This window comes from Malaya genurostris, chromosome 2, assembly GCF_030247185.1.
Source record: "Malaya genurostris strain Urasoe2022 chromosome 2, Malgen_1.1, whole genome shotgun sequence".
Lineage (NCBI taxonomy): Eukaryota > Metazoa > Arthropoda > Insecta > Diptera > Culicidae > Malaya > Malaya genurostris.
In genome coordinates, this window is record NC_080571.1 from 43,998,019 (window position 1) to 44,023,999 (window position 25,981).

At 37.4% G+C, this 25,981-nt stretch overlaps 1 protein-coding gene across 1 annotated transcript in view; it reads left to right on the plus strand.

Moving 5' to 3' along the window:
- Positions 1 to 5,776: 5,776 nt before the first annotated feature.
- Positions 5,777 to 25,981, plus strand: part of LOC131432239 (high affinity copper uptake protein 1) — a 70,657-nt gene continuing 50,452 nt past the window's right edge. Inside the window, exon 1 of the mRNA XM_058598383.1 lies at positions 5,777 to 6,384. The gene's annotated coding sequence lies outside the window, so the exon portion shown is untranslated. The remainder of the gene's footprint in view (positions 6,385 to 25,981) is intronic.

Below are 25,981 nucleotides of genomic sequence, written 5' to 3' on the forward strand. Positions count from 1 at the left end.
GCATTTCAACTTGATATGCACGATGTAAAATACCCTGGTGATCACGTTTTTCTATGTGCGGTTGTCATTTTATTTTGGAATAACAGAGAGACGTGAAGAAGAAAAACATAAACAAATGACGTTCCGGGAGTTGCTTTTATGAAAATATTTAGAGCTGGTTCTGTTTGCGAAAATATTAACAGTGAAATGCGGTGTTTTGTTCCGGGATGTTTCAATCGTTTTCATCACCTGCATTTGAAATGCCACTCACAGCACAATCACTCCATTACCCATAATAACTGTAATAGATACCACAGTGCGATCCGCCAAATCCTTCCTCCAACGAAATGAACACAATCGGATGTGTGTAAAATTTTCTATATTTCGACATTACCTTGCCAGCCCTTAAAGAAAAAATGTCCAGATTTTTCTCATTTGTTAATATCTCCTAAATTTTCACGTGTACCTACAAAATATTCATGTAGAATGAAAGACAATATTCTTATGTTTCTAACAGTACCAAAAATGTAGTGAACGTTTGTATAATAATGCAAATATAGTCGAAAAATAAAGTAAACATAGACAAACTCTTAATTGTTTTTAGACCCTTTTGAAATGTTGACGTCGATTTGTCTGGCAAATGCCACACGCTCATTCAATGTTACTCTCAAGTGAGTAATTTGTACTCACTTTTGCTCATTTAGTTCAAATGTCAAAAAGTGAGTAATATTGATTTAGAAGAATGAGTAACTTCGACTCAGTTTCTAAATTGACAACAAGTTTTACTCACAGAGCTTTGAAAACGTTGTGTGAAAATTTAACTGAACTTTTCCCTTTGTCGGAGGCGGAACTTTTCCCTTTGTCGGAGGCGGAACGGAGGAAGGCAGACGGGTCCTTTCCAATGACCGATGAAAAGGTAGCGGCTTCCTTCATTCTTTGCTTTAAACAAATACTGACTTACTTATTTGTTTAAAGCAAAGAATTCCTTATTCGAATCCCTTATTCAATTCGAATGATTGAGTAATGTTTACTCACTCGAGCTAATTTTACCATTTGTAGCACTGAGCAAATGTTACTCAGAATGTGATAAATAGCATATTTACTCAAAAGTGAGTAAACAAGCTTTACTCACTATAGAATAGTTCCACTTTTAACGAAAGTGAGTGAAATTGTACTCACTTTAGAGTAACAATGAACGAGCGTGCATACAACAAAAAAAGAATTGTAACAATCTCTATTTGATTATCAATCAGAGATGTCAGATATTTTCACAGAATATCTGTATTGCTTTGTATAAAAAATCTGTTTTTATCTGTATTAACTAATAAAATGAACTTTCTACCATAAAATGATGCTTAAAAATGTTATTTCAATAGATTATGGTTACAGAATGGCAAACTCAATGAGCATTTCTGCATTAATTCGTAAGCCATTGCGGCACTAATAAGAATTTTCAACGACGAAATTTAATAGTTTTTGCTATCATATACGGATTATGTTTAAGTTGAAGAGGAATTCAAAGGCCCAATGTGCAACGTCAGGTCAGGTCATACAACTTCTCAGTCTGACGATAAAGTTTCATGATTTCATGATTTCTCTGAACATCAGTTCAAAATGGTTTCCATTCAATTCCGTTTTATTATGTGCAATCAAACACTAATAGATTGCCCAGATGGAAAAGTTTCATTATTTCTTTTGTGGTGTCTGTATAAATCTGTATTAAATTTGGGAAATTAGTATAAAATCTGTACTCTGTATTATATCTGTATGTGCATGTAAAAGCTGTATAATACAGATAAATCTGTACAAATGGCAACTCTGTCATGGGCACCAGACGGCTACCAAAATAGTTTCAGTGACGGCTGTCAAATCCAATTTGGCAAAACATAGTCGCCTGTATCTTAGTTAGCCGAGCGTTTTCATCTTCTCACCTTCTCTGAAAATGTCAAAGATTTCGATCGGTATAACAAACGGCTGGCAGCCACGTCTACCTCAGAAACTATGTGCCAAATCCTGCTGGATACGGTTGTCTCATTTGAGGTGTATGTTTGGTAGCGCTGAGGCAGTTAGACGCCAGAATGGCTGCCAGCCACATTTTACTCTGCACTTGGGCGACCGAAAAACATGCCCTGCCCGACGACATGACTATCGTCACGATTCTGTATCACAAATTCAACTACCCCTTAAAAACTGATAATGTCTAAACGAAGTCTCTTAAAAAAAAATTAAACTAGCAACACTAGTTGATAAACTATTGATTTTGAATAACAGCTACCATAACTTTGGTAACCAAATAGATTTTGGAACGTAAAAAAACAAATTTTGAATCCGATTTAGCCGAAATTTTTATCGAGGAAAACTTGAATAAATGCAAGTGGAAAGTCCTGTATCAAGTAATGATGGGGGATAGTTTTCAAAATTTGCCTCACCGTGTCTTGTACTTTTCTATCAATACAGATACTATCAGCTGTCGCATAAAATAAAAATATGATTCCGTAATCTCAGGTAAACCAGACCCATGCCGAGATGGAGGAACTTTAGTCTTTGTCAGTCTTTGATAAAGACAACAATAAAACCATCCAAAATATGTCGATATCAAAATTCGGTCTATATCAATGCAGCTAGAAGGTTGATTTAAACCAGTAGGACAGTTCATGACTAGCAAAGATCTAGTTAAAGCAAGCCCGACCGATCGAAACAAACCTCTGCTACCGATGACTGGTCCGAAGATTTGGGAGAATAATAATTGAAAGTCTATTGACTAATGATATTAACAAACTTATATTAGGGATAGAAAGCGAACTAAAATGAGTTAATTATACAAAAAACAACATAAACCAGGTTAACTGGATCCATTACATCGATTCCTTACTTATTATCGTTTACATGAGACATCGATTCAATTTGTATGTGGTGTTTCGAACAATACTTCCGATGCTTCGGGAATCGGAAACCGAGGACCTGGAGGTTAGTTTGTTCGATCATCAACTAACAAGTGATCGTATTCAAAAATGTTTTTAAGTTTTCGAAACTTTCTTGCATTATATGATTTAGAAGTAGCATCCAAATAATAATCAACATCAACATTCGCAACCATAAAACCTTCTTTTTATACTGACAATTTTAATTAGGGAACTAATTTGAGTACATAAATCTGAAATGGCTTTTCTTCGGAGTGGCAGGTCGTGTCGTCGCTATGCCTGACGTTCAGTTTGAGGTATACTGGCATGTGGGATATGGATACGAAATGTTTCATATTTGACAGCTATATCAGTGTCTCAACGAAAACCCACCAACATTCGACGCAGCAATCGTTGACCACGAACGAGAGCAACCAGTAACTGACATCGACATCTTTCAATCACAAGCTGCTGGGGAGGTAAGACGTGATCACAATAGACCTGATATGCGGAGTGATTCCCTGCAATTCTATCAGCAATTTTCACATTTGGCGATCCTGCCAGGAGACATGAGAAATTAATTATAATTGTAAAAATAAATTTTTCGGATTTGCAGGGAATCACTCACGCATTAAAAAAGGTCAATATTAAAGTGAACGAATTTGTTTTTCATTACAAAATGGCGATTTTCTTTCATCGTGCCCTCGTGGAACAAACACAACTTTGAAAAAAAGTGTTGATAGTGGAAAAATGTGCTTCGTAATTATCGAGTCATATGCTATGGAATCTTAGTCGGATCTATCAGTTACTGTGATAATTGAACATTTAAAATAGCATTTGTTCTACATATTACCCGATCCTAGGTGATATTGCGAAAACAAATCAAATTTATAGGTTTGGTTTGCGAGTTGGGATAACCGCATGTATACTCTGATAACCTTAAATTGCGAGTTGAGATAACCGCATGTATGCTCGAGATAATCTCAAATTGCGAGTTGAGATAACCGCTTCAACGAATATTGAAGATTTTATGTCTAATGTGAGATCGGGATGACCACAAGCGCTTCCGGATTATGGCCTTTTAAATAGTATTGAGAGTGAAATGAATTGATTTTTTCTGATGTGAGATCGGGATGACCACGAAGAAAATGTTGCGTGTTGGGATACCCGCCTTAATATCATTTTGATCAATGTGATGGTCATCTAGATCACAAAGAAGAAGTCGCGAGTTGAAATAACCGCCTAAAAGTTCACGTTTTGTCTGCCAAAAGAGCGGCATGTACCGATTTAAACGCTACTTAGTGCTACGCACTGACGGTCAGGGATTTGTGTTTACACTTAACCGCTCTTGAGAGAATTCTAAACGAGTATGGGTTATAACGGATGGTTGGTCTTTGCATACATGCGAGCACGCCACAATATTGCGGAGTCATTATGCCGGTCGTATATTGGAGTTAATAAACCGTTTGACGAGACATCCACCCCGTCGGAAATCGTCAGTGTGAAATCTATTTACTTTGAGTTTCTGATAATAGCAAAAGTGCAAGATGTTACGAAGGATGATATTGAATGTTACTAACAGTGGTTATACCACGGTTGCTAAGCTGAAGTGCATATTGTGCAAATGAGCCTAGTGGTCAGGTAGTTGCACGCTGAATCGTGGACTAAAGCATGCAAAATATGTGCTACTATCGGTGAGCCAGGAAAGTTCCACCCCTTTTTTCTAAAACGTCTAGGTCCATTGTTCTGGACTCCAATGGTACATACGTTAGATTGAGTGGGAATCCTAGTAGCGATGATTTATAGTTCTCGTTTTCTGATAGCTCGTCCAAACAGGTCTACGAGTTTATTAATAAGTTCATCAGCTGGACACAGCATCCAGCTTCGAGGAAGAAATTCAAACCGAGAAACTAAATAACGGAAGTATCACAAAAAAATATGGGTTATGATAACTACATACGTGTTGGTGAGCACGAATGTTCGGGTCTATAACAGCCATAATAGAGTATTGTTGGTGATTTGCAGAATGAACTGTTTAAAATATATATGATGATTTTTTTTTTTTGGAGAAGAGGGAAGATGTGGGATATGGATACGAAATGTTTCATATTTGACAGCTATATCAGTGTCTCAACGAAAACCCACCAACATTCGACGCAGCAATCCTTGACCACGAACGAGAGCAACCAGTAACTGACATCGACCTCTTTCAATCACAAGCTGCTGAGGAGGTAAGACGTGACCACAATAGACCTGATATGCGGAGTGATTCCCTGCAATTCTATCAGCAATTTTCACATGGCACACTATCATTCATTAGCCAATCAGCCGAAAACATGATGGTAACAGTGTGCAACATAACGCATATTTGCCAACAGTGATTTGCCTCTCGCCTTCAAAAGTTTTATATTTCTGTATAAAATGTTCAAAACGACGTATGTAATAATGGGAGATTCTCTTTGTTTACTTTCTCTTTCGATTATTGCGAAATATTCCTGCTTTTGCGGTAATTTCTCAAGAGCAGATTAAAAGATGATAGCTTTAGTTATTATTATCGGTAAATAATTGGAGAGAAGGATTGCTAAGAGTGCCGTTATAATCAAAAGAGAAAGTAAACAAAGAGAATCTCTCATTGTTACATACGTCGTTCTGAACATTTTATACAGATTTGATAGTAGTTGAATCGAAAGGTGTAAGCAATTTTTTATCTGAGTGTAAGCTGTTGCCCTTCAGAAACGGAACAATTACAGTGACCTGCCATCAGATGGAATTTGTTGGTAATGTCACCGAACACTGCAATGCAACGGTAATTTGTTGAGAACAACAGAGAACAAGTGGAGCCCTTTTCGCACGCTCACGAGAGAGAGAGAAAACAAGAATCGCGCAGTCGATGCAGTGTTGTTGATTGTGCTAGACGTGTGTGACATAAGCCGATCTTGCTTAAGGGAATTATTGCATGTTTATAAAACTCCTGCAGCAATCACTCATGTTCATTCAACCATCATCGGCTAGTGCTTTTCTGCGTCTGTTCCACAACGATTAACCGTTACTAACTGTTTCGGCATAAAAGTTCCATGCAACAGATTTATCGTGGAATTTCGCCTGCTGCTGCTTCTCTGTGCAAGTGTTGAATTTAGTGGAATGAAAATAGTGCTACACTCATGTCATTGCACAAGAGCTGTCACATGCGTGACTAGTGTTATCAGTGCGGTTCTGAGTTGCAGCGATTATCTCCTATCCGCTAAGTGAACAGTGTTCTTTGACGTAAGGTGCGAACCAGCTTATTGTTGGCTTGGAATAAAGGCAGTAGTCGGAAATTGTCCGTGTGTGTGTGCAAGTGTCTGTGACCTCGAAACCTGTCCCATTGATCAACATCTTCTTTATGTGCCCATGCTTCCCAAAGTGTAACTGGACCAAACGCAAACGATAACAGGATTGTGTGGTGCGTCAATAGTCGCCGGGGGGAACCGATCAGGAACGCCCATTTGCAGTGCATGAATATAAGGTATGTCGCACAAATTTTCGCTTCGGATGTTTGCTCATGACGTTTGAGATTTTTTTTCATTAACAGCTGATTGTTGGCATTGTATAAGACTGAAGTAATTTGTAAGAATTTTGTTGCAATATGAATTTGGGAAAAATAAAACCCCCGGTGAAATCTTCACGGGTTCAATCAGAGAACGGCGCGGCTAATCGGTGATTTTTATCTGAGTAGTTTCTACCCCTACCGCGAATGATGCAATCGATTCAAGCTCATATTTATGCACGGCATTCAGCACCTGTTGCCAGTCGAACGGTCCGGAGGCAAAATTTGTCAACATCAAGAACTAAAAATCATTCCAAGCTAACCGAAGATTTGAAAGCTTCTGATAAGGACAATCATTGAAGGGTTGTAGTAAGCCACGATACAAATTTTATGTGTTATATTTTTGATTTCAGTTGGAAGTATGTTTCCACCATCTTCTCAAATCTATGTATTATGTTATCATTGAAGAAACCAACGACCGAACGTGTGTCTGTATTTGAATCAAAACTCTAACAAATGCCGTAAAGCTCTGAAGTTCCACAATCGCTAGAAGCATCGGCTCTCTTGTTTCCACCAATCTGGCAACACAAACAGCCTCTAAGTGCGACCATGCTGGTTTGGTTTGTTCGTAGAGCAACGAAAACAATCACGAGAACAACCTAACTCTGCACAGAGCAAAACACACCTAGATAGTCGACAAGACAAGCACGGCAAAAGTGAACGTAACACAGAGAGCATGGTTTAGTTATTGGAGGGAGACAGCCTGCAGCTTCGTGAGTTTATTAGTTGCTCACCGTAAAGCAATTACGCAATGCATCACTGCAATCTAGCGACGTGCTGATGGAGCACAGCATAGTGGATCCGAGTGACGATTCATTCATCGAGTGTGTGAAAAAGTATTCTTTGTTTTTTTTTTCTCTACACGGCTGTGCGCTGTGTTGGTCAACAGCCAAGGGTTAATTCACAGATTGGAAGCATATTGTTTTGCACACTGTCTGCGCTTCAAAACAACCGAAGCTGCTATCACAGAATAGGTGGGTTCAGCTGGGATCTTATCAGTCTGAAGTGCAGTAAACAATCGACGAGGGTCTTCTTTTCGCTAGACATATTTGTACAGCCTATTTACCAATCGAGCACGTAGAATGTTGTCTGTGGTCAAACTGCAGGCGCAACGAGGAAAATTATAATAAAATATCATACCAAAACCGTAAAAAGTTGTCGAACCTCAGCCTTAGTCGTTAATGATCATATGTCGCATTGAAGTTTCACTCTTGATACTTGAACGGCACAAAAGAAAAAGCAACAGAAACTAGCGATTCATGGAATTAGTCTCAACATGAAAGGGCATTTCTATTAGTTCACGCGGTTTCATTAAAAAACAAACAGAAACGGATTTCCTGATCTGTACCCCCAGTGTTAGCCGTTGAAAGCGAACATGACGGATGCCGGAGCGTTGCAGATTAAAGTGGTCTAGTTACTAACTTGATTTCGTAACAAATCGTGACGGACACTGCCACTACCCCTGGTCGAAAGACTGATGATTGGTCATGCTACGAATGCGAGATTGGGTTCGTGTCTGCAGCCGGACGGACTATGCTTTCGTTTTTCCTAATTAAGCTTTGGAGGACTCTCTGGGGCTGCAGGTCTCGTATGTCTCGAAATAAGTAGACAAACAGTAAATGCAGTTCGACTCCTCTGGTAGAAGGTAAAAGTTTAGTTACGAGAAGCCTTCTGCTTACTTAAATGATCCTTGTCACGTCTCACTTTTCCGCACTATATTCTTCACATCCTTGCTCTTCCTTGAGTACTATGGCTCTATAATTTCATATTCTTTCTCTTCTTATAATCTCTAGTTAGTTTGATATCGTTGAAAACCGGAAAAAAAGTAAAAATTACTGACTGACCAGAAGTCATAAATAAAAAAGTAAAAAGTAAATTGAAGTAAGTTCACAGTAAACACAAACAAGAGCATGCACTTCTTTTGACAGAGGTGTGTCGCTCATAACATCAAACAGAGCTAGCGGAATCAATAACGGTTTTTCTTTTTCTTCTGGTAGAATAAACGAAAAGCAAAATAATCAGCGTGCTTTCAGTAGACTGACAGCAGTAATCAAATTTCGCTTATCATAGCTTGACTGATGTATGCAGGGCTATGATCAGAGAGAGAAAGAGGGAGAGAGAGACAGCTCCACGCCAACTTCATGAATGATTAAGCAAAATATTTTCCATCAAGAGATGTAGGAATGTGGACCCAGGCTCTTGATGATGGCAAAAGCTTGCAAAATGCCATTCACCGACAATTCGACTGGAGTGGAGCAACCAACATCCCAATTAGTGAGAACATAAATTCGTCCAAGCTCAGTGTACGAGACAGCTAGCTTACAATTTTTTCGAAAGGCTGTTGTCTCTTGGGTGTGGAAGTTTTACACGAGTTAACCTAATGTAAAAAATAAAGTTATGTTGCATATGAAACCGTTTTGATTGTCGTTGAGATTGAGCAAGCAGCCAATTGCTGGATATATTTCTTCATTTGACCTTCAGTCGTTTAGTTCAATTTTAAACGTTAGTGTGATTAATAAAATTTTTAACATTTATCTGACATTGCCCAAGATTCCAGAATGGGTTTGTTTATCGTTTTGCATTGTATGTAAAGGAAATATAGCTTTGTACTAGATTTCGACGTTTACTTTTTTTACTTAGCATTTTGTTGCAGTCTTGCATATCGATATTTGCTTTTCATCTCTAGAAAGGTAATAAAATTGCTGGAAACCGACTTTCGATCGGTGCTACGGAAATCCCAAGTGTACTCAGACTCAGCTCGACGAGATCGGAAAATATTTGTGTACCTTTGCGAAGGCATTTCTCTCTGCTCAATTTTCTCGGAGATTTTAACAAACTTAAGCTCGTTTGAAAGCTACTTTTGGGTTGAAAATCAAGTTCGAATACCAACTGTCACTACTGGCAGAGATGACAGGTAAAAATTTCAAACATCTTCAGACAGGGTTGCAAAAGTCTGTATATTCGAAAGAATCTGCAGTTAGCAAGTATGTCTTGCTGGCAGCAATTTCTCTATAAATTATGATACGCTAAACTGACTTGGCGAGCAAAGAAAAAAAAAGGTCGCGACAATTTCAAAAGTCTGTAAATTTGGACAAAAATCTGCAAAAGTCTGCACAACAAAAACTGTCTGCAGCACTATGTACGAAATCTTAAGATTTACAGACAAATCTGCAGATCTGGCATCTCTGACTACTGGCTCCACGGGCTCCACCGATCCACGACGTAAAATACACTGGTGGCGTGATAAGACAGTTTTGGTTGTGTTGGTAATTTTCTCACGAAATTAAGTATGGCGCGCCGGGATTCAAGCATGTAAACATAGACAAACGACCATTTCAGATCGGGATTTCACTTCTAAGTTACTCCAGTTGTCGCGCAGCCTGGCGAATCTTTGGCACTAATTGAAAATCTGGACATTTTTTCTTCAAGGACTTGCAAGGTAACGTCGAAATACAGAAAATTTTACACACATCCGATGCTGTTAAATTCGTAGGATGAAGGATTTGGCGGATCGCACTGTGGTATCTATTACAGTTATTATGAATAATGGAGTGATTGTGCTGTGGGTGGCATTTCAAATGCAGGTGATGAAAACGATTGAAACATCCCGGAACAAAACACCGCATTTCACTGTCAATATTTTCGCAAACAGAACCAACTCTAAATATTTTTAAAAAGCAACTCTCGAAACGTCATTTGTTTATGTTTTTTCTTCTTCACGTCTCTCTGTTATTCCAAAATAAAATGACAACCGCACTAACACATAGAAAAACGTGATCACCAGGTATTTTACATCGTGCCACCGATTAGCTGTTCAATAAGGCAGTAGATCAGCTGTTGGCGAATCGAACATTGACAGCAAATGGAGAAAAACATCGATGAATGTTTCGACTCGAAAAAAAAGGCGGTTGGATTCGGTTGGTTACGACGCGTTTAAATCGGAAAAATTTTCTCAAAGCGATACGGTATCGGATTTATTCGTCGTTCCGTGTTAATCCTCAAAAACTAATAAAGAAGTGTCCAGCTGCAGGGAAAATAAAAATATACAGAAAAATCTCGCGTTTGTGGTGGTTTTTTACTTCTCGAAAAATTCCGGTTGCCGCGTGTGCGAAAAATTCAAAAATGGACGCCAAGTGAGGCAACTGATTACCGTTGAAAATCAGCCTCCTCCTCTAGCAGCAGCAAGTGTAAAGTGGTCTTAATGATGACGCCAAACATAATAAATGCTATTAAAACGAAAAGGAGAGAAGAAAAAAAATAGAATTTGCACCTCGAGCGAAGTCACAAATCCCTCGCGAAGCAGCACTTCTCGCCGGTCTTTAAATGCTGCTTTATTCGGATTGATTCGACAAACTCGGTCCCAACATTCGAATTAAATCTAAATTCCATTCGCGAACCTGTTGTGGTTGCAGGGAATTCCGCGTCGCTATTGAAATTTCAGTGAAAAATTGAACTAAGTTGGAAAACTCTCTTCGAAGTGCACGTATCGCCGGGTCCTAATTTATGATATTAATCGGCTCAATTCGACAAACGTATACTCGGTAGTATAATCGGTAGCAACGAATTCCAAAAGTAACGCACAATCGCACACTCGACCACTCCTGTAATGGCACAGACAAACAAGTTAACAGAGAAAACAACCTCTGATAGGATCAAAAGAATCATCGAAAGCAGGAAAATAGCCAATAACAGAATGACCCGTTCTAGAACTAAAACAATCGATACCAGAACTGAAAAACACACGTCGGATCTTGCAATGGACAACCAAACAGAGAGTAACACAGTTAACAACGAACTCTCCCAAAACTCAATAGTAATACTTGAAGTAATCGATACAGAAAAACGTGTTTAATCCACCTAGCAGTGAGATGATACCTATTTTTATCAATCCGCATGTGTTTTTTGCATGAATATTCTTCGGTGTTTAAGTTTTCATGACATTATTTTAATGACCCTCGTTTTAAGCGACAATTTGAGATTTTAATCACTCATTACTCTGTAATGTCGAAACTGCAAATCGGATCGAATTTGAATCTAGAAGTGTGATAATCGATTAAACATGCCATGATATGTAAGTTCCACTCTAGAGTTTACGGTAATTTAAGGTACTTCCAGAGCCGGTATTCAGGAACCAGCATAACCCAAACCGATTCGTATGGCCATATGACGAATAAATTACAACAGTTTTGAGTTCAACTTTGAAGCTTTTCGGGATTGTCATCTTCTATATCGGTTTGAATTTTAAAAATGCATCATCATGTAATTCGAGAACCGGAAGTCATAATTGGATAAAATAATTAATTTTTGTATATAAGTTTGTTTTAATTAAAATTTTTGTTCCTGAAATTTGATTAGGCTTTTTTTGAGAAAACGATTGAGCTTTGAGAAACGATTTTATACTGGAACCGGAATTCTAAAAGCGGTATGGCCGAAGTCAGATAAATTCACCTGAGTAGCTGTACACTTTACATTTGTTTCAAAACATTTGAAAATCAGTTAAGACATCTTTGAGAGATCATAGCACGAATTAAATTTTTAGGTGCCTTCTGATCGACAACTGAATACCACTAAAACTGAAAAAAGTTAATTTTTTTATCGACTATCCAAATCTGCTAACCCGATAAACCTGATTAAATTATGTGGAATAGACATTTTTATACAATCCCCGAAACCGGAAGTTGGATCTGACTGAAAAGCAAGATGTTTTATAGAACTTTGAAACTTTTCATTTGAATCTTAGATGATTCTTAGATTTCATTTGCATCTTAGATCGGTTCAGCCATCTTCAAGAAAAATGAGTTACACAATTTTGATTTCGTTTCACATATCATCCTGTAGTTCCGAAACCAGAGGTCGGAACCAAACATAATGCAGGAACTTTGTTTGGGAGCATACGACTTTTCGTATGAATCTGAATTTGTAGAAAAGAAATTTTCCGAGAAAATTAATTGAAGTTATTTGTCACACACGCATTTGCTGATCTCGACGAACTGATTCGAATGGTATATGGATGTTATGTTGTTCCAGCATTTATTGCTGTAAGTAGTTTAAAACAAAATAATTAAAAAAAATTCTGCCATCATCTGGTTTATATATGTCATATTCGAACGATTATGTTGCCAAAAACGAGCCGTGCCAAAATCGGTCCGAGGCTAAATGTCATGAAAAAGAATGCTGTACACAATCCTTTTGGTTCTTAGAAACAATTGTATGTAACAGTATAAAAAATCGTGTTTTCCGTTGCTCCCAAGCATTTCTTTGTCATACAGCGCTCAAAACTCCTACTGCTGGAATAGGGGGAAAAGTCGCTTACAGAAAAATTTCGATATCTCCGTTAAAAATGGACGGATTTTAACAATCTATGGCTTGTTGGATAGGTATTACCGTGCGGAATCTAAGTCTGAAAACATATTCTGTTTTCAAGGTCAATTGTGACAGATACTGTCAAAAAACTGAAAATTTTGACATAAAACTTTGTATAATTCAAAAAGTAAACATCCGATCTCAAAACCATTCAATAGCGTTTTGGGTGACGGGGAGACCTTTCATTTGCGACTAGTTTGATGAAAATCGGTCCAGCCATCTCTGAGATCTCGACCTCTTAGTTGACAACACACATACGGAGACACACACATACACACACACACACACGCAGACATTTGCTCAGTTCGTCGAGCTGAATCGATTGGTATATGTCATTCGGCCCTCCGGGCCTCGGAAAAATTTTCGAAAGTTTGAGCGAATTCTATACCTATTTTTTATATATATAAAAATAGGTAAAAACGTACCAAACCATTCGACAATTGTCGGAAAGTTCCTAAAAGGAAAAGGATTCAGTAAATTTTCAGAAATAACAAAATCCGGAAAATTTCTATTCAAAATCGAGACTGAATTCAGAACAGAACTAAGCCGTCTGAAATTGTCAGAATCTAACCTGAGAGTCTATGAACCTAAGAATAGGAACCACACCATAACCTTTGTCAGAGGCGTCCCCACTGATTTTGACGAGGATGAAATGATGGAGAACATCGAAGCTGAGCAGCAAGTTATGAGCTTACAGCGAATTAAACGGCGAGACCGAAACGGAAAACTACAGAACACAATGAACATCAAAGTGACAGTCGCAGGACAGCAAGTGCCGAAATCGGTGAAAATCTTCGGCTGCAATTTCAGACCCGAACTGTATATCTTCTCGATCCGGCAATGCAAAAATTGTTGGAGATTTGGACATGGTGCAAATTTTTGCACTTCACAGGTAAGGTGGTTCAACTGCGGAGGAAAACATCCTACATCAGGCTGCAACGCTGAGAAGAAATGTCCCAACTGCAAACTCCGACACGAAGCAAACCACCCCGAGTGCCCAGAAAGACAAAGACTGCAGAACATTCGTGAGGAAATGAAAAGGAAACAAATTCCCTTCATCCAGGCAGAAACCTTCTACCCAAGGCTGCAGAACAGCTTCGCCCTTCTAGAGGAAGCAGAACAAGAGCCAGAAGGAAGTGACTTTCCAAGACTTGAAAATACCAATAAAATCAACACAGGAGCCAAACGGAAGCAACGTTAAGCAGTCTTTCCCAAGCCCCCCCCCCCCGGAGAAATCAAAAAAAGAATTCTAGAACTCTTCGAAGCACTAGAAAACACCGATGGAGAAATTTTGATTGGAGGCGATTTCAATAGCCACCTTCAAAGTTGGGACCCCAGTTCAAACAACTGCACCAGAGGTAACTTGCTGAACTCCATAATAAACCCATCCAAATTCATCCTACTTAACAACGGTACCCCGACCTGTCTATCCTAGACGAACAAAACCAGTACAGCGATAGACCTTACCCTTGCGACGACCGGCATAGCAACCAAAACCTCTTGGAAAGTCATATCCCAAGAGTTTGGAAGCAATCACCTGTCAATTAAACTTGAAATCGAAAGCGACATCCCTGTAGCCCAAGGAGCCATGAAACGAGTCAATAAAAACAAAGTCGCAGCTCTAATTAACCAACTAAAGCCTCAGAACATCAATAATCCAGTAGAAATGCAACAAATATTCGAAGACAGCATTGAGCAGGCCAGTTTCGTCGTCAAAAACAAAAAAGCAAATTATCTCAAGCGGTGGTGGACCAAGGAAATTAGCACGGCCTACGTCTTCAAACGGGAGAAATTACGAAACTACAACAAATCCAAAACCATCACTAATCACCTAGAACTCCAGAAAGCTACGGCAACCTTAAAAAGGCTTATGCGGAAGGCAAAAAGAGACTACTGCCAGCAATTGTCGGAGACTATAGATGACGACACCCCCCTAGCCAGCTCTGTAATATAATCAAAGGGTGGACACTGCATTAACACAGCAAGTAAAAAGAAAACTAGAGATAACTCTGGAAGATGCCGAAATGTTTTTAGCACACTACTACAGCAACAAATTAAAAACGGTACTCAAACCGGCATCAACTTTTCCCAGCGACTGGAATGGCTATGAGATGGCATTACAAGTTGATGAAATCCTCAACACCCTCACTCGGCCCCAGGTGAAGACGGCATGTCCTACGACATCCTCAAGAAGCTCGGGTCAGATATGCAGCTAAAAGTGTGCGAGATGCTTAACGAAGTATTCGTAACTGAAGCGATACCTGAAAGATGGAAAACCACCCAGATTAAGCCCATTCCCAAAAACAAAGGCGACCCACTAAATTCGGGATCAAGTCGTCCTATCGCTCTAATGAACGTTAACCTCAAACTAATAAATTCAGTGATCAATGGTAGACTGAATGAGTTAGGAGAAATAGGGAGTCCCCACCCACACCGATCCTTTGGCTTCAGAAAACACTGCTCGGCACAGAGCTGTGTTAACTACGTCGTTAACAAATTAAAAGACAACCAGCTGGAAACGAACACACTATCGTAACGTTCCGGGATCTGTCCCAAGCATTCGACAATGTTAACCTTCAGAAGCTACTAAACACTCTTCAGCACTTAAATATCCCGAGCAAAATCATCTCCTGGCTACACACGTATCTCAGTGATCGACGGCTGGTCCTTAAAACAAGTGAAGGAAATGCTTACAGAACAGTCAGCGAGGGTCTCCCCCAAGGATGCCCGCTGTCACCGATCCTCTTTAATTTATACAGCTTGCACCAAATTGAGGAGGAAGGATGTGAACTGGTCCAGTTTGCAGACGATTTCGCGGTGATGGCGACAGGCATTAGCCCAGAGGAAGCGGCGGCAAAATCTAACAACTACTTAGCACAAATCCAGTCAGGGCTCGAAAAGCTTGAACTGAAAATAAACGCATCCAAATGTGCGGCTGTCGCATTTACGAGAAAAGATATCAGCACAATAAAAATCAGAATAGGTCAGAAGGAAGTGGACCTCAACAATACACATCGATATTTAGGATACCTAATTGATAGAACACTCACTCACAGGAAACATATCGAAGATATCAGAGATAAAGCATCAGAGAAACTGAAAATAATAAAAATGCTTGGAAAACGAGACAGCAGTTCCAACCCAAAAAACTTTGATCAAGGTCGGAAATGCTCTCATACGCAGCAGATTCACGCGGAAACCGGGCAGATGCCTCTGGACTTGAGGCGAGAGTTCCTAACACTTAAAGACATCCTAAAAAGCGCCTTTTACAACAACCAGCTGCAGCCCTTCTCAGAAAGAGCCATCAAAAGTGACATCCTGAACGGATCATACTGGACTGAAATCGCAGCTAAGTACAACTACGTCATATGCCAGCTGAATCCAAAGGACAGAAAATTGAACCTTTTATACAGAAAACAATTTTCAGACTACGGAATTACCAGACACGTTAAGGAATATCTGGTGAAATCGCAAAACAAAAAGGACATGTACAACCAACAGTTCTGGCAACAAAAGTTCCTGGAAATAAAAAGGCGGGTGGGTAATGTCAGAGACATAACTGGATGTCGTGAATACGAAAACAACTGACATGTTCCTTAACACTTCCGAATATCAATTGTATGAATTATGCACGCATTCCCCTTTTTCACATTTTTCGCAAAAACAAAGAAAGCTTCACTTGATCTCGATTACTGTGAATTTCACACAGCGAAAGGTGAACAAATCTAAGCAAACTGTTCTTGATTTGCAGTAAACTGAGGATATTTCACTACGATTTGCGAACAACAAATCCTAATAGTTCTTTAGAAAACTTGTAGAGCCATTAGAACGGCTGATATTGTGCAATGCTCTCCACCGTTGTTTTTTTCCCAATGCTAATGACTGGCAGCTGTGACGTAATCGCTCTTGTCGAAAGCGAAACTAGCTGTGCAGACGACACAAAACACATCTGCTCGCAGTGGCGATAGAATCCAAACTGATTCAATTTTTGTTAAGAGATTTCCTTTTATGTGATTTCGTTTGTAGCTTTTTCACTAATGGGCGGTCCTAACGGCTATAAAAATAGCCGCATATAGAATTTTAATGTCGATTTTTTCATTTCGGATTTGCATAATTTATTGAAAGAAACTATCAATATGCTGTAGGGATTCGTTTCTAGCATTCAGAAGGACCAAATTGAGGAACTCACTGCGATATTCACCACTTTTCGGAACGTTTTTCTCGGACGATTTGTTGTACAGCAGCAGCTATTTTGTTCTCTTCCTCAGAACGCGTTCTGATTGGCTGGTGTTGACATGGGTCAAATGAGATAGGTTTTTCAATAGTGTACTATTGAAATACTTCAATGCTTTTGCTATACACGTTTAAGTTGAAAAATTTCGATTCTATTGGTAGTTAGATTATATAAATCATTCCACAGATCACTGAGCTATGAGCTTTCATAATACGAGAAAGGCAAACGCGCCATATGAATTATCCTCTTTGATACTCGTTTATACCAAACATTTCAGAAAAGTTGAATTTTGAACTATTTGAGATTATGCCAGACAACTGAAAATTTTATCATAAAATTGTGATCATATTTCCGATTGCATGTAGCAAAAATTATGTTGATTCGTTAAATACAACAAGAGATATTCACGATCAAAAACTTATCACTCTCTCAGAGGGTAAATTTTGAAAAGGCACCCCATAGTAAAGTAAGTCGTATTCACGACAAAAATCTCCAGTACAACAACTACCATCACATATACACCGATGCTTCTAAAACATCGACCGGTGTGGCAATAGCAATCTATGACGACACAGACAAACAAACTTCCACACAAAAAATCAACCTAAACTACACCATCATGAATGCGGAGCTACTAACGATTTTCTCAGCTCTCCAGCACATAAAAAGGAAAAAGTTCACAAAAGCAGCGATTTTCACTGACTCTAAAGGAGCATGCCAGATCATCTGCAACGAACAAAAGTTATGCGAAAACTTCCTAGTGTGGGAAATCGTCAAGACGCTGAAGGAATCCACAAATGGTGAAATAAAGCTCCAATGGGTGCCGAGCCACCAAGGAATACCAGGAAACGAAAAAGGCTTATGAGGAAGCAGTGAAGGCCACTCAAGACCCACAGACTATTCACAACTGCTTAACGCTATCCGACGCAATCCAACTCGGAAAATCTGAAACATGGGCCAAGTGGACAACTCACTACAGAAACACTTCTAAAGAAAAAGGTACATGGCACCGGGAAATAATGGAAACTCCAGGAGAAAAAATCTGGTTTGATGGAATAAACTTGAGCACAGAAGAAAAAATTATCATCGGCAGAATACGCACAGGACAAAAATACGAAAGAACGAAGGTACAAATGGGGTTGGGAAATCGATGATAACTGCGATCTCTGCGACGAAAAAGAAGACCTGCAACATCTACTGTACTACTGCACAAAATTCAACACAGAACGTACCCAATACTACACTCTCGAATACTGTAAACCACTAATCACCATACTAAAGGAAAACAACGAGGCAGAATTGAAACAAATCGTGAATTACCTAAAACCAAAGACATCATATTAACAAGATATCCAGCTCTCACATTTCCCGAACAAATCATTGGCAACATCCTTTTTTGCGAGCATGTCGCCCTCAGGTGAGCCCGCATCGAACCTCATACATAGAAGTAGAGGAGAGAAATGTCAAATTCGTGCGCGCCAAAATAGCAGGGCTGTGCACCCATACAATTGACATGACATGTTGAATGAGACGCCGTGCGATGGCGTTGCTGAACTGAAGATTGAGATCGCTCCAAGCTGACAGGGTCTGCTAAAACAAAACCAAATTCATCTATAATCTCAAACTACCAACTAAATCAACCCCACATCTCGACAACAACGGTGGCAAGATGGACCGTGAGCGGTCTTAGCCGTCCTTATAGTGACACTACAAAGAAAAAAAATGTTTCGACTTTGGTTTCAAATCCTATTTAGAAATGATCGTATATTCTCAGATCAATTTTTGATTAGTCGATGAATTGTTGGTTTATCTTTAAAAGGCATGCAAATTTTATCACTTTCCTTCTATATCCCCTGAATAAATCAACATAAAAAGAGTTTTGCATTTTGTTGATTTATTTACTTTTATGCTTGCTGTGTGAATTCTGAAGTAACGCCCTTATGCATTTTTCGTGAAATTAACTGGTTTCCGACAAATCTGCGGGTAACTGCATAATTGTATCATTTACTATTTCCAGTAGTAAAAGGTTCGGAAGCCATCTAAAATAAAGAAAATAGTTTCGCCCTTCCTTACTAGCAATTGAAGTATCGCCCTGTGGAACACGGAGGGCGAAACTTACGTCAACAAATGGAATGACAGTTTCACCCTTTATAGTTCTTTGTTTTACCATGATTCAGATTTTTGTAGAATCGGAATTTTAGACAAAATTGTAGGATTTTAAAGCATTTATTTGTAGGAGAGAGAAACTCGATTTGCATATTTTTTGTAAGATTCGCCCTTTGAAAAATAGCTAAGATATGATATCTGTATGAAATGTTCAAAACGACGAATGTAACAATGAGAGATTCTCTTTATTTACTTTCTCTTTCGATTATTTCGGTACTCTTAGCAATCCTTCACTCCAATTATTTACCGATAATAATAACAAAAGTTATCATCTTTGAATCTGCACTGAAGAAATTACCGAAAAATGCAGGAATATTTCGCAATAATCGAAAGCGAAAGTAAACAAAATCAATCTCTCATTGTCACATTCGTCGTTTTGAACATTTTATTCAGATATAAGTGACATAACCGTCAAAATGCACTTATATTTCTCCCCGCTCAATTTTCTCGGAGAGGGCCAAACTGATTTCTACACGCTCAGACTCGTTTGAAAGGTACTTTTGGGTTGTTAATCAAGTTCGAAGTTAAATTTGCTGTCGCTTCGCTTTTGGTGATATAATCGTATAAGTGACCTAAGCGACAATTGTGTATTACAGAGTCCTAAATATTATAATATATTTTATATTAATCTTTTGAAATGTTGATTTTAGTGATTTTTGATGCATCAGAAGATTTACCAACTGCTTTTCGCTACTGATTTTACCTGAGTGTAACTCCACACGCTTAGAAAAAGTTACTCAGAGTTTAAGTACTAGTTACTCATTTTTAAATGATACATGGAAGCATAAAAAACGGAAGTTTGCATTATTTCTCCAGAAATCTTCAGATTTCGTATTGGTTCTCCAGATATCTAACAATTATTACTTATTTTAACATTTCCGTAGATTTATTTTTGCATGTCCATTTATAAAATATCAAGGAGCAAGACTCATTGCAAGCGTATGAGTAATGTTAACAATGTGTGTGTAAAATCAAATTCCTGCGCTTCTTTTCCTGATTTTAATCAATAAATCTTCCATATTGTTGAAAAATCAACCAATCGGATCATACTGCTTAAAATTGCAATTCAAGAAAAGCGAAAATCTTAGTCTAAAACTAATCCGTTTTCCTTAAAACTGCTCGAGAAAAATTATTTCAGTTTCAGCTTACTTCCACTCACACATTTGATTAGCAACAAACACATTCCTATATGGATTTACTCTTGCCGAAATTATTGCGATATAATGATTTACGTACCTATAAGTAAACCCGCAAAATAGCAAAAAATTTTTATTTTTCCGGAAAACTGCTTTTGTAACAAAATATTTAGTTTTGTGCATATATGAATACATGGATGTATGACATACGTACCAAATAAAATGTACGTAATATTAAAATTACCAACACAAGTTAACTTGATTTACTTTTGATCCCTAATATATCTATTTATCTCCGATCACTCATTTTTGGGAGCTTGTCTTTATCGCTCACAGCTCCGAGCAGTTGATTTTATATACAAATATGAATATGAGTAGACTTGAAACCAAATCTAGGGATTTGAGCTCATAAAAGTGGCATTACTGCTTCACACCTCGCACTTTATTCAGTTGCAGGGTTACCAAACGTACTGATTTTTCAGTAAAACTTACAGAATTTTATACGGATTTTGCAACAAAAAATACTGGTTTTATACAGATTTCTAAGAAAGTCGGGTTTTCTCCACCAATATAAGTGATATTACAGAAAGTTTTCAGGTTCCATATATTAATTATGTAAATGACACTGAAAACAGTGTCAGACTTTTTCTATGCACAATGGTGGAAAATTTACACCAAAATTTCATTTATGAATGACGAAACTTCCTTTTTCGACCGGGATATTTTCTCCAGGATGTATTTAGGCACTTCAATGAGTGCAATAAAGATAGAGATAATTTACACTGGCTTAAACTACATTTTATCGTATCAAATAATAAAAATTCGTTTAAACACCACAAAATCGCCCTCACATAAATTACGCAATAGTTGATTTGATCTATCACAACATAGATAGAATATGATGCTGCACCCGTTGCTTGAAGCGCATTTCAATACTATCGTTTGGTCATTTGTTAGTTCTTAATAGTTAGTATGTGACAATGTGAAGAAGAATGGGATGAATTCACGATTGAAATATCTCTATCTTTTATTGAATAGTTCTAGTGATGTTTTCAAATACATTCCAAAATATTACATTACTTCCAGTACAAGACACGTGTTTGTTTATTAGTTTTGGATTTTTAGTCGATGTTGTAAAACATGATCAGTGATCTCATTTTGCTGGTCCAAATAAAACCAACTGTTCGACCTTCCTACTCTGAACGTAAACGTTTCAAAATCCAAAACCACATTTCCGAAGTCGGCTTGTCGTTATCGTCAATCTAATCGTTAAACCGCTAAAATTCACATCGGATACGAAACTGTTTTGTAAGTACCGTTCAAAATTTTTCTTGTTTCTCTCTCACTGGTGCATATGCACGAGAAAGATAAACATTGACTGTGACCACAAAGCCGCAAATTCCGGAACCGGCACGAATTCGGTTCGATTCAATCGTAATCAATTTATTGCAACCACCGGGCGCTATCGTCCCATGAAACTGGAGTTTCCTTCCAATGGTAGCAGTTGTAGTTTAAAATTGTTATTTAGGTCACGCGTTCAGTTGAAGGTAGAACGTTTGTACGTATTTGGGGACATTCTTCAAAAATAATAAGTTTAAAAAGAATCGCAAAACGATGGAATGGACATAATTGACAATTCGACCATACAATAAGAACTAAACGTAGCCTATTTCGACTGGTATGGAACTTCTTTGGACAGCTACATGTCGCGATTACTTTATGAAATGGTCCCATCGGCAAGTGCCAGATTGTCATAGTGGTAGCAGGATCGTATCACTAACCAAACAATTACATTTCTCTTAACACTATACTCTTTACTCTTTACTGTTTACTGTTTATTTTTTACTTTTTACTCTTAACTCTTTACTCTTTATTCTTTACTCTTTACTCTACTCTTTACTCTTTACTCTTTACTCTTTACTCTTTACTCTTTACTCTTTACTCTTTACTCTTTACTCTTTACTCTTTACTCTTTACTCTTTACTCTTTACTCTTTACTCTTTACTCGTTACTCGTTACTCTTTACTCTTTACTCTTTACTCTTTACTCTTTACTCTTTACTCTTTACTCTTTACTCTTTACTCTTTATTCCATACTCTTCATTCCTTACTCTTCATTCCTTACTCTTCATTTCTTACTCTTCATTCCTTACTCTTCATTCCTTACTCTTCATTCCTTACTCTTCATTCCTTACTCTTCATTCCTTACTCTTTACTCATTATTCTTTACTCTTTACTTTTTACTCTTTAAGCTTTACTCTTTACGCTCTACTATTAGCTCATTAATCCTTGTTTTTAAACTTTACTAATAGTTTTCGTTCCCTCTTTTTTTGATAACTTTTTACTCCTTGCTATTCAATCGTCATTTGACTCGTTTTTCTTATAAATCTTTACGTTATACTTTTTACTCCTTATTTTTTCATGTTACTTGCTACTCATCAATGTTTACCATTTACTTTTCACGTTTAACTCCTAACTGATTACTTTTTACATATTTAATCATTTCTTTATGCTTTATACTCTTATTTATCTTCTTCAATAATTTACACTCTTTATTGTGTTTTATTTGGTCTGCGTTCTTTTATATTCAGTATTATTTCTACATCACTTTTTTATTTTTTAGTCTTTATTTTTTCTCCACGTTTTATTTTTTATGCGTTACACTTTATCCTTCGCTTTTCACTAGTTAACCTTAATTTTGTTTGTCATTATTATATTTTTTATGTTTATTTCACTTTCTGTGGATTATTTTTACTTTTGCTTTTTTCTGTACTCTACTATCTTATTTTCTAAATTTTATAGTCTATTTTCTGCTCTTCACTATTTAGTATTTATTCTTTTCCCTCATCAATTGTGTCTTCATTATATTTTATTATTTTTCACTCTTTTCTAGTCTTCATTCTTTTGTCTACTTCTTACCCTTCAATAATCACTCTCTATCCATTCTACTTAACCTTTCGCCCTTTAGTGTTCAGTCTTTATTTTTGTTTGTCATCTTTCACTGTTTATCCTTTTCCCTATACTATTCACTTTTCAGCATCTACTCTTCAATTTTCACGCTGTACTCTACTCTAAATTACATAATTTTTCTCTTTATATCATCACTTTTTTCGATTTACTGTTTAATGTGTTCATTATATTCTTTTCTGTTATTGATTTATTAAATACTTTTTTTGTTTCATTTTGTGCCCTTCATAATTTACTCTCTACTTTTCTTAATCTTTTTCGATTTATTTTTACTTATTCCCAATTCAAAGTTTTCAGTTTGACAAAAGTGAAGTCTTGGCATTACATTCCTTTTGTGGAATTTGACCTTTCTGTTTTAACAGACTTCGCAGCCAAATATTAGCGTTCAGAATGGTCTATTCTGTTGAATATTTACTATATACACTGTGCTCTGTACTTTTTTCGCTGTACTCTGTACTCCTACACACTTAAAACCATTTCTTGAGCTCGGCATAATAAAATGCCGAAACTGATCAGCAACACGTAAATTTGCTGATTGCTCAGTAATCAATACGCATGTTCCTGAACTTCGTTAAATGTATTCACTGATATTTCGGTAAAATGCTTCACTTTGCCGGAATTTGGCATAATTGCTTGCTGAATTTATCAGTAAACAACAGATATGCCGACATCAGCAGAGACGTTTGCCGAGGTTTCGGAATATGTGCTAGCTGTTGCCGAGATTCAGCACGACAGCTGTCATTTATTGCCGCGTTCGAGTGAAAAAATGAATAATCTTCGAAGAAGCGTGGAAAAACTTGCAAGTAAAAATATTGAATAAATATAGTGACATGTTTCGCTTTATAAAAAGCGACTTTATCAGAGCACTCGCGATTATAAGGGAAAAACACCCAACACGGGGCTCAAAGCGTCCTCGAGACAAAACTTTGGGGGATATGCGAAAAAATAATCCAATGCATGGAATAATTCAATAGATCAAAGTAAGTTTATTTTTTGAACAATATCGTCTATGCATCATTAAATATTGAACATTTTTGTAAGCCAAAAATCAATGTATATTTTTATTTTCATATTTCCAGCTCGACTCAAGGTAGCCGCATCTAGAAACGCCGCTTTTTTATGCTACATGTTTTCAGGTAGAGGCTTTAAGCACTACTGGCAACAAATTTGTAAGCCTCCTTTAAGTGGTAATAAAATGAATTTTTGATCCTGAATAGCGTGTTTATAATGTAGAGAAATTACAAACAAAATTAATTGACTAGATTTTTTATTACTGATGATTCGGTAATTTATTTTTTTAATTTTTTTGTTTTATTGGATTGCCGAATATTCAGTGAACGTTTCACTGAGCAAACAGTAAATCTTATGCTGACGATTTCGGCAATATTTGACGTTTGTCAAATTTCAGGGTGCCGAGACGCTCAGTTATTTTATTTTTGCCGAGATGATTGCTGATTACTCGGCTGTGCGAATCTCGGCATTTTTTTGCCGAGACTCAGCTAAAAAATTTAAGTGTGTACTGCTCTTCTGTATATTGTTTTCGCTTTAATAGTAATCCATTTTCTTGTATACGCTTCCTCTCATTTGATACATTACTTTTTATTCTTTTTGCTATACTCTGCATTGTTGCACTGAACTCTTCTGTTAAGTTTGTTTATTCCTGTTGTTTGTTTAACTTTACATGAACTCAGCGAAGTGCTCAACAAAATTCAAAAATAATTGAGCAACAAATTCAAAATTATCGTAACTAGCAACAAGTTATTCACGTTTTTGCGTTGTCATCAGCGAGAGGTGCCTCGCTAAGTTCATGTTCATCAAAAACGCCCTTACATTAATTATGTAACAATTGATATAAAAAAATATAATAGATGTAAAATAAGTTATACGGATTTATACAGATTTTTTCTCCTCTGCCACCTCTTCGACACAAGATGGAATATGGAAATTCAGTGCGCACGATCTGGCAACGCTGGATGAGAACAAAGCGCAATCAAGTGAACTAAGTGAAGAACTTTCATCTCATATTTTTGAAGACTTTTGTTGCTTGTTAAATAAGTGGCAAGTGAACATTACTAATTATGAAGTCATCCAGCATTCAATAGTAGTGTAATTTTGTGAAATAGTGATCATGTTTTAAGACGAATCGATTAGTAGATATTCGGAAACATGACGAACAGTAAATTTTGACCCGAAAATGTGTCCTAAATTGAAAAAAGAGTTTGTTTTAAATGGCAAAAACAATCACCGAAGAATTTAAAACCATTTCTTCCAATGGGAAAGTGTAAAAATAGCTTAACTAATCATTTAAAAACATTTCACAGTTTGGTTCAGGTACGTTGTAAGATATTATTCCTGTTCAAAGTAATGAGGTGAAGGGATAAGATGCAAATAGGGGCTCAGATGAAATAGAAAGCCGTTTTTCCCTATCATATACTGCTCTAATTTACCAGACAAACGCCGAATCGTACACCATGTTCTAGAGTTCAAATGAACTGCGCTCTTGCCAACAAGTCACTACAATGAGTAGACTGGAAGCCTTTAGTTTTGTTACTATTTTTAAAGGTTCTACAATTAAGCAAAAATCAAACAAAAACTATCTTGAATTCCTTTAATTTTACTGTTTTACTGATAAATATTTCGTCTACTACTTG